Source organism: Rana temporaria, chromosome 11 (assembly GCF_905171775.1).
Source record: "Rana temporaria chromosome 11, aRanTem1.1, whole genome shotgun sequence".
In the NCBI taxonomy this organism is placed as follows: domain Eukaryota; kingdom Metazoa; phylum Chordata; class Amphibia; order Anura; family Ranidae; genus Rana; species Rana temporaria.
The window spans coordinates 162,504,537-162,518,380 of record NC_053499.1 but is presented as its reverse complement, the minus strand read 5'-3'; the positions used below and the strand labels follow the sequence as shown (position 1 = coordinate 162,518,380).

At 49.8% G+C, this 13,844-nt stretch overlaps 1 protein-coding gene across 2 annotated transcripts in view; it reads left to right on the top strand.

Annotated features, from left to right (window-relative positions):
• ANKRD11 (ankyrin repeat domain 11) overlaps positions 1–13,844 on the top strand; it is a 158,380-nt gene that overhangs the window by 48,970 nt on the left and 95,566 nt on the right. The window contains exon 3 of one of the 2 annotated variants that reach the window (XM_040329618.1): positions 10,519–10,605. The exons of the other annotated variant lie outside the window; for it this stretch is intronic. The gene's annotated coding sequence lies outside the window, so the exon portion shown is untranslated. The remainder of the gene's footprint in view (positions 1–10,518; positions 10,606–13,844) is intronic. 2 annotated transcript variants of the gene reach the window in all.

Sequence of the window (13,844 nt, the reverse complement as noted above, 5' to 3'; positions counted from 1 at the left end):
ACACCCCAATAAACGGTCATTGGGTAAAAGCAGCCGGAAACTCCATAACATGGAGCGTATTTATTGTGAGGCCTTCAGTGGGTGCTGCTGGCTGTCCTCACAATAAATGCGCTCGCTGTTATGGAGTTTCCGGCTACTTTTACTTGATGCCTTTTTTGGGCCTATTTTATAAAAGCCTCGTACACTCGATGAGACTTCCAACCAACTCTCCTGTGGATTTTGGTCTGAAGGGCGGTTGGCCGTGAACTTGTTCTGCATTCACACGGCACAACATTTTCAATGCCAACATAACATGCCAATGCCAGCCAACATTCACCAAATCACGTGGTTTTTCAGCTCTTTACAGCCACCCTTTGGGCAACTTCTGCTATTGTTGGCTAATGTTTGGCTTTGGTTCTGAGCATGCGTGTTTTGTACTTTGGATTTTAGTTGGACGGACTTGCATACACACGATCGGATTAACCAGCGCAAAAGGTTTATTGCCCAACAGTTGTTGAGCATGAGCCAAGAATTGTGACAATTATGGCCAATATGTTGGATCGTGTGTACGAAGCTTGAGTCTTTAAGCGGAGGTCCACACAGATTTTTAAGATGACCTCGATCGTATTCTTGCATTGCATACAGTGTCAAATGGAATTTTTATTTTCATAGGTGGTACCTGAATATCGTGTTCTCTTGTCTCGGACCCCCGCGGGTGTGTGCCGGAATGGCCGTCATCCTGCGGCGCACGGTTTCCTGGGAGCTCTGTCATTATTCTCAGGTGTCAGTGCGGGTTGCTGCTGTTCCGTCATGTCCGCTCGCCCCCTTCTCAGCGTATCATTAGAGGAGTGTGGGGTGTAGCAAGATGGCGGCGACGGAAGTGACGCCGTCTGTGTTTTCTGCAAGCTTCTTTGCCATCACAACGGGGCGGGAACTTCTGAAGCCGCCGCCTGCTGTGATGGCAATGCGGACGTTTACGGCGCTCTGCATGCACGGGAACGAGCAGTGAATGCTTAGTTACCAGCATCCAGGAAGTTTATGCTTGTGGGCTTCACATGCCCACAAGCAAGATGGAACCTGCCAGCAACACATTCTAAAAGTGGTGTTTTCCATATGAAACCCGACTTCAAGGGATGGATTTTCCCAAACAAGCGAGTGTAACGTTGACAATATGTAAGGTCGTTAAAGCGGAGTTCCACCCAAAAATGGAACTTCCGCTTATCCCACTCCTCACCCCCTTGCATGCCACATTTGGCATGTAATATTTTTGGGGGGGGAGTGGGGGCTTCAGGAGAAGGGGACTTCCTGTCCCACTTCCTCCTTCCGCCGAGCGGCTGCAAAGGCGATTAAGCGCCTTTTGGCAGCCCCTCCCTGTAGGCGATCGCCTAGGACACGTGACAGGTCCTAGGCGATCACCTGTCCAATCAAACAGCGCAGTGCCGCTCGCGCATGCGCAGTGGATGCACGGCCGTGAAGCTGAAAGCTGTCACGGCCGGGTGCCCACAGTGACAATGAAGACGCCGGCCGGGGAGGGGGGCGAGGAGCGGAGCCCCGGCCGGCGCGTCGCTGGAGCAGGTAAGTGTTTATTAAAAGCCAGCAGCTACACTTTTTGTAGCTGCTGACTTTTAATAAACCTAAATATTGGCTGGAACTCCCCTTTAATGTGTTTTTTTTTTAATTTATTTTTTATTGAATTGTCGGTGGACCTCCGAGGCTTTAAAGTGATAAAGTTGGGTGACGGCTTTTCATGGATGGGGGTCTCCAGTCTGGATGATGAGGGTCTTCTTCATGTCTATGGGGGACGTTGTCTTGCCTTCTCTCGGCCTCCCTATTGGTCAGTAATGGTCTCTTTTAGAAATGGACTGTTGCCATGCCGGGGGGTTGTCTTGTGTCGGATGCGAGGGTCTGCATGGCTGCTTCTTATTGGATGAAGAATATTTTGTGGCCCCTCTTCCTATGTTGGGTTTGTACTCCTCCTATACATGGATGAGCGAGGAGGAAAGTTGGGAAGGAATGACGCGGTCTCTCGTATCTGGATGTGTGTAGTTGTAGTGTGCGGGGTCGCGGTGTCTCGGAGAGGAAAATAAACAGCGCTGTCATTGGTGGATCTGGCAGTAGGTGGAACAGAAGCTTTTGTACCATTAATAAGCGCTCTGGCGGGCGGCCAAGGATCGGAGTGTGGGATTAGCCTGAACAATCAAGACTGCAGGATCAAAACAAGGAGGCAGGAACAGCGAGGTCACACTGCTGCCATCTGCGTTGCCGCAATGGGGGAGGGGGAAGACTGGGGAGGGGGGGGGGATTTGATGGAAAGGAGGGGGCTGGGCAGGATGAGTCTGCTCTGAACAGCAGCATGAATATCTGGCATGTATCTTCAGAAATCCTGCCTGTGAGATGCAGAGACGGTATCGGAGAGTAACAAGTACATGCTTGTGTGTTTAATTACAAACCGTTTTATTCAGTTATACAATTCTCCTTTTATCTGTCGCCGAGTTCTCCGCGGTGAATAATAACGGCGCCAGGCAACGCAAGGAATTACGAGGCGAAACCTGTCCAAAGGAGCTTGCAATCCACCCAGAGATTCCATACCAGAAGTTCTCGGATTCGTCGGACAGAAGTTGGTCTTGCGCTTTGCGGTTGTTTTTGGTTCTTAAGTTTCACACGCGCGAGGATATTAATATTCCCATCTACTTCCCTGGGGGGGGCGGTTTTCCCACAATCCTTCCCGGTGACTTCAACATCCCTATGAATACCGACTCTTCTACTCCTCAGTCTAACCTTCACTGCAAGCAATGGATCCACGGATGGATGACGACACCCACGACCTTGTATTGTCCTATCACTGCACTCCGTGCGACCTCTCCACCAATCCACTTCCTCTCCCATCGCCTTCAGTGCAGAGCTGCACCATTCTGGCCAAAATGAGAATAAAAATCACGATTCTCGTGGCCTAAAATCTTTCACATTCTACCAATAAAATTGGAAAAGACCGCTACACAAATGCAGGGTGACCTAAAATATTGCAACAACCACCATTTTATTCTCTAGGGTGTGTATGTGGTAGTTTTTTTTTTTTTTTAAGCACTAAACTATTTTAACTTAACTACAAATGTCAGATAAAGGTTTAGTGTTTCAGGCCTGGTTCACACTTGTGTGATGCCAGACATCGCATGTAACTTGCCAGGCACTGCTGTGCCCATTACATGCCATGTCGGTGCGGTGCAATTTCATCGATACAGATAGTATGGCTGCTATCGCACTGCATAGGGTCTAAACATGCTCAGGACCCCTTTTTTTCTGTTTGAGTCAGAATCGGATGTCGTGTGTTCACACATATGCGATCCGATTCATGTCAGTTCGCAGTGCGATATGCGAGCTGAAATCGGGGGGGGGGGGGGTGTTGACATACGACACTCCCCAGCAGTTCGCATATGACGGTGTGAACTGCCGTGCAAGTCTGGTGCGATGTGGGAACCCGCAGGGAATTCGCAGGGTTCTCGCTTTTCACCAGCGTGATCCGGGCCTTACACACAAGTCTATTCCTTTGCTCATAAAAGACAAATTGTTACAATGTTTAGACTCAACGTTCCGCTGGTAAAGAATGTTGTGATGCTTGGCAGACTGCCTGGATTTTTATTTTTTTGACAGCTGTGGCTTTAGCAGATCAGAGAATTCTGCAAGTCTATGGAGCGACAGATGTCTGCAGTGACCATGTCCGCTGACATCCGATCTGCTAAAATCAGTCGTATGGCGAAACGTCGACATCCATCCTGCGGGCAGAATGTTTTAAGCGCGGCTTTGGCCTAGTCCGCGGAGCGCCGGTCCTATGGAACAAAAAAAATCTAAACACCAGTGGCAGCCACACTAAGCACTCTTCCTGATCCATCCCTGCTGACTCTGGAAGGCCTACGAGGCCCGGGCCATGTCCACCTTCCCAGCCAATACCCTACTCGCCAAGACGCGATTTCTAGTCGCCATGGTGACCGGAATTTGTCGAGCCCTGATTTAACGGACATACTTGCTGTGTAACCAGAGTAAGGCTGATTCAGAGTGAATCTAACTGACTGTTCTGTGGACGGCAAAGCCTAGGGTCACATTTGTGTGTTCGGGAACACATGCACAATCACGCATTTCTATCGCACACTCGCAACATGAACTCCTTTTTCTTTAACAAAGGAATGTGGGTTTTGGTGCAATTTTTAGAAAGGTTGTGATTTTTGTGTGTAGGACAGCCTTGAGAAATGAATGCGATGCGCAAAATCACGTGCACACTAGGGCCGAAACAACTAATTGATTATGAAATTAATCGATTATGAAAATTGTAATCGATTAATCGGCCAGTAACATAATTGGGGTTAAAAAAAATTAAATGATCCCTTTATAGTACAAAAAAGCAAATCTCTCCTGTAAATGTTTCACTGTCCCACAGTAAAAAATGAACCCCTTACAGTAGTGATTATTTTCTTTCTGTACTAATTTTTGTTTTTTTTACAAGAAAGAGGGAGATTTTGGGACTTTAGATGAGATGCGTTTTTAAGCACACCGTAAGTATAAATAAAGTTGTAAACTTTTTTAATCAGGCACTTGCCACCCAAACAGCAAGGTTCTGGTGGGTGGATCTCTAGGGGGGGGAAGGTTCTGGTGGGTGGATCTCTAGGGGGAGGTTCTGGTGGGTGGATCTCTAGGGGGAGGTTCTGGTGGGTGGATCTCTAGGGGGGGAAGGTTCTGGTGGGTGGATCTCTAGGGGGAGGTTCTGGTGGGTGGATCTCTAGGGGGAGGTTCTGGTGGGTGGATCTCTAGGGGGGGAAGGTTCTGGTGGGTGGATCTCTAGGGGGGGAAGGTTCTGGTGGGTGGATCTCTAGGGGGAGGTTCTGGTGGGTGGATCTCTAGGGGGGGAAGGTTCTGGTGGGTGGATCTCTAGGGGGGGAAGGTTCTGGTGGGTGGATCTCTAGGGGGAGGTTCTGGTGGGTGGATCTCTAGGGGGAGGTTCTGGTGGGTGGATCTCTAGGGGGGGAAGGTTCTGGTGGGTGGATGGATCTCTAGGGGGAGGTTCTGGTGGGTGGATCTCTAGGGGGCGAAGGTTCTGGTGGGTGGATCTCTAGGGGGAGGTTCTGGTGGGTGGATCTCTAGGGGGGGAAGGTTCTGGTGGGTGGATCTCTAGGGGGAGGTTCTGGTGGGTGGATCTCTAGGGGGAGGTTCTGGTGGGTGGATCTCTAGGGGGAGGTTCTGGTGGGTGGATCTCTAGGGGGAGGTTCTGGTGGGTGGATCTCTAGGGGGAGGTTCTGGTGGGTGGATCTCTAGGGGAGGTTCTGGTGGGTGGATCTCTAGGGGGAGGTTCTGGTGGGTGGATCTCTAGGGGGAGGTTCTGGTGGGTGGATCTCTAGGGGGAGGTTCTGGTGGGTGGATCTCTAGGGGGAGGTTCTGGTGGGTGGATCTCTAGGGGAGGGTTCTGGTGGGTGGATGGATCTCTAGGGGGAGGTTCTGGTGGGTGGGTGGATCTCTAGGGGGAGGTTCTGGTGGGTGGATGGATCTCTAGGGGGAGGTTCTGGTGGGTGGATGGATCTCTAGGGGGAGGTTCTGGTGGGTGGATGGATCTCTAGGGGGAGGTTCTGGTGGGTGGATCGATCTCTAGGGGGAGGTTCTGGTGGGTGGATCTCTAGGGGGAGGTTCTGGTGGGTGGATCTCTAGGGGGAGGTTCTGGTGGGTGGATCTCTAGGGGGAGGTTCTGGTGGGTGGATCTCTAGGGGAGGTTCTGGTGGGTGGATCTCTAGGGGGAGGTTCTGGTGGATGGATCTCTAGGGGGAGGTTCTGGTGGGTGGATGGATCTCTAGGGGGAGGTTCTGGTGGGTGGATGGATCTCTAGGGGGAGGTTCTGGTGGGTGGATGGATCTCTAGGGGGAGGTTCTGGTGGGTGGATGGATCTCTAGGGGGAGGTTCTGGTGGGTGGATGGATCTCTAGGGGGAGGTTCTGGTGGGTGGATGGATCTCTAGGGGGAGGTTCTGGTGGGTGGATGGATCTCTAGGGGGAGGTTCTGGTGGGTGGATGGATCTCTAGGGGGAGGTTCTGGTGGGTGGATGGATCTCTAGGGGGAGGTTCTGGTGGGTGGATCAATCTCTAGGGGGAGCTTCTGGTGGGTGGATCTCTAGGGGGGAGGTTCAGGTGGGTGGATCGATCTCTAGGGGGGAGGTTCTGGTGGGTGAATCTCTAGGGGGGAAGGTTCTGGTGGGTGGATCTCTAGGGGAAGGTTCTGGTGGGTGGGATCTCTAGGGGGGAGGTTCTGGTGGGTGGGATCTCTAGGGGGGAAGGTTCTGGTGGGTGGATCTCTAGGGGGGGAAGGTTCTGGTGGGTGGATCTCTAGGGGGGGAAGGTTCTGGTGGGTGGATCTCTAGGGGGGCAAGGTTCTGGTGGGTGGATCTCTAGGGGGGCAAGGTTCTGGTGGGTGGATCTCTAGGGGGGCAAGGTTCTGGTGGGTGGATCTCTAGGGGGGCAAGGTTCTGGTGGGTGGATCTCTAGGGGGGCAAGGTTCTGGTGGGTGGATCTCTAGGGGGGCAAGGTTCTGGTGGGTGGATCTCTAGGGGGGCAAGGTTCTGGTGGGTGGATCTCTAGGGGGGCAAGGTTCTGGTGGGTGGATCTCTAGGGGGGCAAGGTTCTGGTGGGTGGATCTCTAGGGGGGCAAGGTTCTGGTGGGTGGATCTCTAGGGGGGCAAGGTTCTGGTGGGTGGATCTCTAGGGGGGCAAGGTTCTGGTGGGTGGATCTCTAGGGGGGCAAGGTTCTGGTGGGTGGATCTCTAGGGGGGCAAGGTTCTGGTGGGTGGATCTCTAGGGGGGCAAGGTTCTGGTGGGTGGATCTCTAGGGGGGCAAGGTTCTGGTGGGTGGATCTCTAGGGGGGCAAGGTTCTGGTGGGTGGATCTCTAGGGGGGCAAGGTTCTGGTGGGTGGATCTCTAAGAAATCCATAGAATATATATAAATTTGAGGCTATGCTTAAAGCTGATGTGCAGATTTTGCACACCGCACTATAAATGGATGAAGTAGGGGAAGTCGCACTGCAATGTATAATTTAAAAGTCTATAAAAACGTTTTTTGCTGCTGAGTGGAGCGCGATGATGTAATGGGTGATATTTCTCTGCTGTATGGAAGCCGTGTACATTAGTTCCTTGGCTAGGATGGCGGCTTCTATCAATTATTTATATTCTCCTGGCTCCTTGCCTCAGTCAGGTCACATCTCAAACTGACTATCCTCATTGTTCTGTCCGTGGTCTCCTCTCATTCTACAGTGTTACCCATGGACTTCAACTGGAGGAGAATGAGGAAGGATATTCTGCATATCGCAGCCAGAGATATAGATTGGGACCGAATATATGAAAATGCTAATCAATTTCTTAATCTATTAATTGGCCAGTAACATGATGGTGTTCAACTAAAATGAGCCATTTATAGTAAAAAAAAAGAGCAAATAATCATTAATTACTTTCACTGTTCCACAGTAAAAAGATTAACCCCTTACTGTAGCGATTATTTGCTTTTTTTTGTACCATAAAGGGCTCATTTTATTTTTTTTAACCCCCCCCCCTTTTTTTTTTTTTTAAGGAAAACTTCTCTTTTGTGTGACCAGCATAATAATATATTACATTTCTGTTTGAAAATCCGCAAAATAGTCCTTTTTTTTTTTCTTCTTTTAAAAGAAGAAAAAAAAGTGATCTCTGATATCTACCATATTCAACCTTTAATAGTATATACAGTATATATCTCCTTTAATACTATATCCAGTGTGTGTGTGTGTGTATATATATATATATAATCTCTAATAGACTATTTCCAGTATATATCTACCTCCTGTCTCTTATTCTCAGAGTGGATTAGAGATTTTGCTCCCTAACCATGTAATATAGTTGGTTATTTATATTTACCATTTCATAGATATTTAAGTATTAATTGCCTTTTTTAATCTTTACATATTAACTAAATTATTCACCACACTTTAAGGTTAACAGATTAATCGAAACAACAATTGGTCAATGAATCTATTATGAAAATAGTTGCAGCCCTAATATAGATCTAGTATATATTTTGCCTATAGACCCATTTTTTTTATTGTAGATGTACAGCTATGAAGTGTGTAAAGCCTACCACTTAAAAATATTATATTCTCCTGTAAATTGAGTTTACAGGTTTCTTGGATACTGGTAAAGATTCCAGATTTTTATGCATTTTACATTTTGCTCCGGCTACAAATTTTAAAATGGTTCTAAAGCCTAAACTAACTTAGTTTTATTCTAAAGCCTCTTTCACACTGAGGCACTTTTCTGGAGCTTTCATGCAAAAAAAGCACCTGAAAAGCTCATGAAAACCTATTTTCATTAAAATCAATGAATGCTTTCACTCTGGGGGGGGGGGGGGCGGGGGGGGCTGTGCACTGGCAGGGCGGTGAAGGGACGCCCCTCTCCATTAAATTGAAATGAATGTAAAGCTCGGGAAGTGACCGACACCCGCAGATTCTGTGGCCATCTATGCCTGGAAGTGGTGCTAATATCTGTATTATACAGGAATCTGCACCCCCTCCCCCGAAGCGTGCCTAATGTGATACCGGAGGGGGGGAGGGTTCCAAGAAGTGGAAGTTCAATTTTTGGGCGGAACTCCGCTTTAAGGGAACAGGATCCATTTTTTTTTTAGGAGGCCAGGGTAGTAATGCGCACATTGTGGAGGCCGGGGTAGGAATGCGCACCTTGTAGAGGCCGGGGTAGGAATGCGCACCTTGTAGAGGCCGGGGTAGGAATGCGCACCTTGTAGAGGCCGGGGTAGGAATGCGCACCTTGTAGAGGCCGGGGTAGGAATGCGCACCTTGTAGAGGCCGGGGTAGGAATGCGCACCTTGTAGAGGCCGGGGTAGGAATGCGCACCTTGTAGCGGCCGGGGTAGGAATGCGCACCTTGTAGCGGCCGGGGTAGGAATGCGCACCTTGTAGCGGCCGGGGTAGTAATGCGCACCTTGTAGCGGCCGGGGTAGGAATGCGCACCTTGTGGAGGCCGGGGTAGGAATGCGCACCTTGTAGCGGACTCCTCACTTTTATGGAAAGTGGTGTTCCCTAGTCTTAAAACTGCACTTGGAAGGGGAAAGACTCCTGAATTGTACATGAACCCCCCCCCAGTCCTGCTTGGCTGGCTGGTTGGTCATCTCTGGTACCTTCCTCTGTGGGTATATAGGAAGTAGAGCTGCACATTTCCGGCTGAAATGAAATTAATTTTTTTTTGCTTAGAATAAAGATTACCATATTCTCGCGGTGTAATATTGTCTTTCACGTTATACAAACAAAAACTGGGTTAACTTTACTGTTCATTAAAATGTGTTTTTTTTAAAATAAGTTTTAAAAACCTGCTGCACAAATACGGTGTGACATTAAATATCGCAACAACCATTTTATTCTCTAGGGCAGTGATGGCGAACCTCGGCACCCCAGATGTTTTGTAACTACATTTCCCATGATGCTCAGCTACTCTGCAGAGTGCCTGAGCATCATGGGAAATGTAGTTCCAAAACATCTGGGGTGCCGAGGTTCCCCATCACTGCTCTAGGGTCTCTGCTAAAAAAAATATCATGTTTGGGTGTTCCAAGTAATTTTCTAGCAGGAATTTTTTTTTTCCTTGTAAGCAACAAATGTCAGAAAAGGTTTGGTCTTTAAATGGTTAAACTTCCTTCATCTACACACTGGAGTTGTTTCTTTTGATAAAAGAACAAAAAGATACTTTGTTTCCACTTATTCTCCTCTTGTGATAAAACTTGTGGGCTGCCTGGATTCTGTTTTCCAGCTGTGAAAACTCTCTGCACTTGTTGGAAAGAATCCTGATGTGCTTTTTTGCAGATTAGGAAGGGAAAATTCAACTCCATAATCATTTAATCAGTTTTGATTCTTAACGATGAATCGAGCGACTCTAATAGGAAGCCATTGAGAGCCGATTTACACAGGGGCGACTCTGCGGGCGACTCAGCCGCCTGACAAGTCGCCCTCCACTCTCCAATGGAACCGTTCTAAAAGGAGCGACTCAGAAAAAGGCTCCTGTACGACTTTGTGGGACGACTTGCATTGACTCCAATACAGAAGTCATTTTGCAAGTCGCCTCTGAAGTCGTCTGGGGGCGACTCGGCCAGGCGATCTCAAAAGTCGTGCCGCCCCGGTGTGAACGACTCTGAATGATGAAGATTTCAGTAGCATGAATTGCTAGAAATCTGTGTATCCTACAAGAGGTCGGTGCCAGCAAATAACCTAAAAATATCAATGCAACGCTCCCTCCACGCAAATACAATCCGATTGGCTTTCCGCTACCACTGAAGTCCAATTGGGATGCAACACATCAGATCCGAGTGTCTGACTTCCACACAATGGGCGGAGCTACTGAGACCACCTGGTTTACAGTGCGTTTTATAACCAGAGATGAGTCTTGCATTAAATGCTGATCACATTTTTTTGTTAATGCGTGAGTTTTTTGTGTTAATAAATTACAAGCAGTGAGCACTATGGAATTTTTTTGTTTTGTTTGAGCAGTATTGAAATCCATTGAAGACTTAACAGCGAAGCGAAGTGCGATTTCCTCCTGGTGGTGCTGAGATATATAGGGGTCCGTCTAAAGAGGTGAGAGGACATAATAAGAGCACAAGGGTGATAATGGAGGATGGAAGTTTGCACACTGTGTTTGACATCTGGCAGTAGAGAGACTGGCTTTCCTTGGATACCGGTGACTTGTCGTTATGGTTCCCCTATCCAGATGGTTCCTGTAAGGACTGCGCAGGCGCAATCCTTGCCGACGGAAATCTCCGAACCTCAGCCGGCATCCAGGCTCATTCCTTAACATCCCCGTGGATTGGAGGATGTTAAAAAAAGAGCCAGGAGGCCTAGCGAGCTGTCCGAGCGAAGTGAGGCCGACTGGCCACTTTCCTCAAATTCCACGTCGCCCTGGATGCCAGCCGAGGTTCGGAGGTTTCCGTCGGCAAGGATTGCGCCTGCGCAGTCCTTACAGGAACCATCTGGATAGCCGGAACCATATTGGCAGATCACCGACTCTTAGTATTCTGTCACTGAGGAAGTCACGCACAGTAAATACATTGGAAGTTGTGCACAGTGATCATTGTTGGTGTATGGTGGTGGTTTTGTGCACTTGTGGTGTTGCATTATTGGGTTTATATGTATTTATGCACAGGCTGGGAAATTTGAAGCACTTTGTTTTATTGCATTGTCACATTTTAACTTTTATTGGTTTGTGGGGAGAGAGCACTATGCTATATAATTTGTTTTTTTTTATGTGAATCACTAAATGGTGGTATAACAGTGCTAATTATTATGCACTTAAAGTGGAGGCCCCCACCCCGAAAGTGGAAGCTCCACTTGTTCACTAAGATCACCCCCAGGCTTGCCTCTTGTGAGACAGGTCCCAGAAGACAGCAGGACCATTCAGAAAGCGCACCATGACTTGCGCATGCACAGCAGAAAACGGGCTTTGAAGTTGCAAAGCTTCACCTCCTGTTTTCCCCTAGGATGGCAGCGCCTTCACCCGAAGTCGATGGACAAATCGGATCGGGATGCTGCCATCCTGGGGATACCTGGACAGGTAAGTGTCCTTCTATTAAGTCAGCAGCTACAGGATTTGTACCGGATTAGCTGCTGACTTTGTATTAAAAATAAAGGACTGGAACTCTGCTATAAGGAATGGAGGGGGTCACAGCGGTTCGGGGTTATCCTATTTTTCTGAATGCCCACCATTTTTCTACCATCTCAGTGGCCGAAGATTAAAATTGCCTTTTTTCGAAGGAAAGATCGGTTGCTCCATCTGCATCCCCATCGCTGGGTCCTTTCTGATCTCTACCGCCCCCCCACTTTCCTTCTTCTAGTCTGGCTGTGATTGGTCACCCTCAGAAATCCCCTCCCACATAAGGGCAGCGTCCCCCATGAGCCGTCCTTTCAATCTCCCTACATTGCGATTGGGAATTGTTTTGGTGTCGGCCACTTGGGTATCGGCCAGTCAGGATGCAGTCGGTGTGTTGGGCGTTCGGAGGACGCCGCGCTATGGATGGCTTAATGCTGAACTCTTCATGGGTCAGTCAACCTTTGCTGCATTACCTCCATGACCACAGCGGCCTTATCTGTCTTAGGAAAACGTATCGAAAAACTGCGCTAATCACAAATACAAAACAATCGCAATCGTACAAAAAATGGATGAAAGCGGCGATTTTCCTGTATAATATAAAACACAGCAGAGCATGAATAGGTAAAAGTCGCGCTAGATCAAAAATTCTATTAAGTCCACCAGTGCCTGAAACTTTGGGCTTATTCCCAAAATCCATCCACCATCTCTAACGTGCAAGTTCCACCACCAGATGAGAGTTGTCTCCTTACCAGATCCATCCCCCCCCCCCTGTTACAGGATCAAAGAGTGCCTGTAACTTACCCCAGCCTGGAGCTTTCTCCGGGAAAAAGCGTGCATCCATCTCCAGGATGTCTCTTATCCACTCGTATGGATGGATTTCATAAAAACCTAAAGGCTCCATATAGTGTAAAACCATCAACAGTTTTATTCGCATTAAAAATAAATTGCACTTACAATATCCTTATTCATAGAAAGCCTCAAGTCTGGTGTGCCGGCCGGCACACATCCAGACAAACCAGTCTTTCCGGAACATGAATGGAAACGCGAGGTGATATCAGTGCGTCGCTTCACCCTACGTGTTTCGTCAGATGACGTCGTCCAGGGGTACGGGCAGCGCACTGCGTCACCTCCTTATATGTCATACAAGATTTGACCAAACCTTGATCTGAGCCGCGACCCGTCAGATGGACATGCGCACCAGCACAAGTATAAGTCCTATCCTTCTAATGGACTCGCATTACGCTACCGTGTCATACCATAACAATATTGTATATGAAACGGAAGAAAATTCCAAAACATGGCGTGCCCTCGCTATACAATGGATCATTCAAGTACCTGCTAATATTTCCACCGGATGATTAGCAGACCATGGGGGTACAAACTGTGGGGGGCTGCTGCTTGTGGCTCTCGGTGGCCTGTGGGGGGCTGCTGCTTGTGGCTCTCGGTGGCCTGTGGGGGGGCTGCTGCTTGTGGCTCTCTGTGGCCTGTGGGGGGCTGCTGCTTGTGGCTCTCGGTGGCCTGTGGGGGGCTGCTGCTTGTGGCTCTCAGTGGCCTGTGGGGGGCTGCTGCTTGTGGCTCTCGGTGGCCTGTGGGGGGCTGCTGCTGGGGGGCTGCTGCTTGTGGCCTGTGGGGGGGCTGCTGCTTGTGGCCTGTGGGGGGGCTGCTGCTTGTGGCCTGTGGGGGGGCTGCTGCTTGTGGCCTGTGGGGGGCTGCTGCTTGTGGCTCTCGGTGGCCTGTGGGGGGCTGCTGCTTGTGGCTCTCGGTGGCCTGTGGGTGGCTGCTGCTTGTGGCCCTCGGTGGCCTGTGGGGGGCTGCTGCTTGTGGCTCTCGGTGCGCTGTGGGGGGGCTGCTGCTTGTGGCTCTCGGTGGCCTGTGGGGGGCTGCTGCTTGTGGCTCTCGAGGGGGGCTGTGGGGGGCTGCTGCTTGTGGCTCTCGGGGGGCTGTGGGGGGCTGCTGCTTGTGGCTCTCGGTGGCCTGTGGGGGGCTGCTGCTTGTGGCTCTCGGTGGCCTGTGGGGGGCTGCTGCTTGTGGCTCTCGGTGGCCTGTGGGGGGCTGCTGCTTGTGGCTCTCGGTGGCCTGTGGGGGGCTGCTGCTGGGGGGCTGCTGCTTGTGGCCTGTGGGGGGGCTGCTGCTTGTGGCCTGTGGGGGGGCTGCTGCTTGTGGCCTGTGGGGGGGCTGCTGCTTGTGGCCTGTGGGGGGGCTGCTGCTTGTGGCCTGTGGGGGGGCTGCT